The sequence below is a fragment of the Nomascus leucogenys genome, unplaced genomic scaffold, assembly GCF_006542625.1.
Source record: "Nomascus leucogenys isolate Asia unplaced genomic scaffold, Asia_NLE_v1 000745F_107329_qpd_obj, whole genome shotgun sequence".
NCBI lineage: Eukaryota > Metazoa > Chordata > Mammalia > Primates > Hylobatidae > Nomascus > Nomascus leucogenys.
In genome coordinates, this window is record NW_022097030.1 from 489 (window position 1) to 2,890 (window position 2,402).

At 46.0% G+C, this 2,402-nt stretch overlaps 1 pseudogene; it reads right to left on the reverse strand.

Annotated features, from left to right (window-relative positions):
- Window positions 1-659: 659 nt before the first annotated feature.
- Window positions 660-1,455, reverse strand: LOC100589954 (annotated as a pseudogene).
- Between the last annotated feature and the right edge of the window lie 947 nt (window positions 1,456-2,402).

The window sequence follows — 2,402 nt, forward strand, 5'->3', positions numbered from 1 at the left end:
CTCTGTTGCCCAGGCTGGAGTGCAGTGGCGCCATCCCGGCTCACTGCAATCTCCGCCGCCCGGGTTCAAGCAATTCCCCTGCCCCAGCCTCCCAAGCAGCCGGGATTACAGGCGCATGCCTCCATTCCTGGCCAATCTCTTAATTTTTAGTAGAGGTGGGATTCTGCCATTCCAGCCAGGCTGGTCTGGAACACCTGGCCTCAAGTAATCCGCCCGCCTCAGCCTCCCAAAGTGCTGGGATTACAGGCATGAGCCACCACGCCCGGCCTAGTTCATTCTCTTTAATAATGAACTAGACAATAAACTAGTTGTTGTCTAAAAACTTCTGAATTCATGAAGTACAAGTCTGAGCTGTCAAGTCAAAAATGCCATTTAGATCTCACATATTAAATAGCTACAGTAGGCCACGCACGGTGGCTCACACCTGCAATCCCAGCACCCTGGGAGGCCGAGGCAGGTGGATCACGAGGTTAAGAGATCGAAACCATCCCGGCCCACATGGTGAAACCCCGTCACCACCAAAAATACAAAAAGTTAGCCAGGCATGGTGGCAGGCGCCTGCACTTCCCAGCCACTCGAGAGGCCGAGGAAGGAGAATCACCCGAACCCGAGAGGTGGAGCCCGCAGTGAGCTGAGATCACGCCACTGCACCCCAGCCTGGTGACACAGCGAGACTCCGTCTCAAAAAATAAATAAAATAAATAAAAATAAAAGCTACAGTATAGCTTATAAGGTTACAAGGGCATAAACATACCTAACACACAAATACTACTTTATCCTTTAGATAGTAAAAAGTCAGAAGGAACGACACGGTTTGCAAGGTACTTTGACTTATGTGTGGTCATTAAAACCCAGTAAGTGATTCAAGTATGGTAATACAAAGGCAGGCAATTACATGCACCAATATCACTCTAAAATCAAAGGCATAAAAATAAAGGCTGAAAACTTTGTGTTTCTCCATCTTTCATTTACATGGCTAGATATCAGAACCTTACTTTAGAAAATATACAATTATTATATATGGTTTCCCCAGATGGTAATTTTCAGAAACTACAAAAAGTGTCAAGATCCATAATTTGCTTCATCAAATGCTTTTCTAGCTCGTTTCAATTCTTCATTCATAGTAAGCAGGTCTTTAGCCCTGGCAAACTTCCTTGGGTCCTTTCGAATCAAGAAGACGATATCTTCAACTTGTATTCGACTTTGTCTTCCAATTGACATTGCCTTGTGAGTCATTTCAGTGATAAACTTTATGACAAGATCTTCAAGAATATCCACTGACTCAGTATAAGGATTCTGGTCATCCCCAAAGCCACACATCATACATCGCAATTCTTTAGAAAAAAGTCTCTTTCTTTTACCCTGTCCACCTTCTGCACCTCCTCCAATTTCTTCATTTCCTTCCTCAAAGGTGGGGTCTTCTTCCTCATCTGCCATCCCACTGGCCTGCCAACCCACAGCCCAGAAACTTTCAGAGATGTTGGCTGCTATGTTTCTGGCGAGCCTTAGTTTAGCCACCGCTGGACACAGCTCCCTGCCTCCCCTTCCTACACACAAACACGCACACTGGTTTTTCTCACTTCCACAATATGGAGAAACTTTTGGATGGAGAGTTTATTAGTTTTAGATCAAGGCAGAATAAATTCTCACAAATTTTGGATATTGAAAACAAACCCCAGCTCACAGGTCAGAAGTTCAACTAGGCCAAGTGACTGCCTCCTGCTCAGAGTCACACGAGGGACCTCCAGGATGGGTCTGTCTGTGTGGTGGTTGCCTTCACCTGAGAAGGGTCTGGCTTCGATCTGATTCGAGTTCGTGGCAGAATTCAATGCCTCAGGGTTGTGAAACCCAAGCCCACTTGTTTGTTCTGCCAGCTGCCGGGAGGACGCTCTGAGCTCTTACAGGTGTTGCCCAGGTCTGGGCCGTGCAGCTCCCTGGGTCTGCACATCCAGGGCTGAGGAATCACCCACAGGGGAATGGAATCTCAGGGAGGTTCAGTCCCTTATAAACAACTCAGATGATTGAATTAGACCCAGCCCTTAACAGCTATTGTTTCAGGGTATTCCTAATCTAATCAGGGGTCTGGGCAGACTCCTCAATTCAAGGTTCTGTCCACACCCAAGGGAAGGGCAGAGGCAGGGCTAGGCTCTTGGGGGGGGGCGGGAATTGCAGGGGGCATTTCAGAATTCTGTCATCCTCACAGAATCGCAAAGTTCACATTTCACAACAATAAAGAAAACATTGACAGTAAAAATGAGACATTGTATGAAGTTGCACATTAGAAAACTTAAACGTCTGAGAAAAAAATCTCTGACTCATAGGGAAACCAGTGGTTTATCAGATACTCTGAAAATAGACTGGGCTGGGTGAGGGGAATACGAAAGTATTATTTCAATTTTATT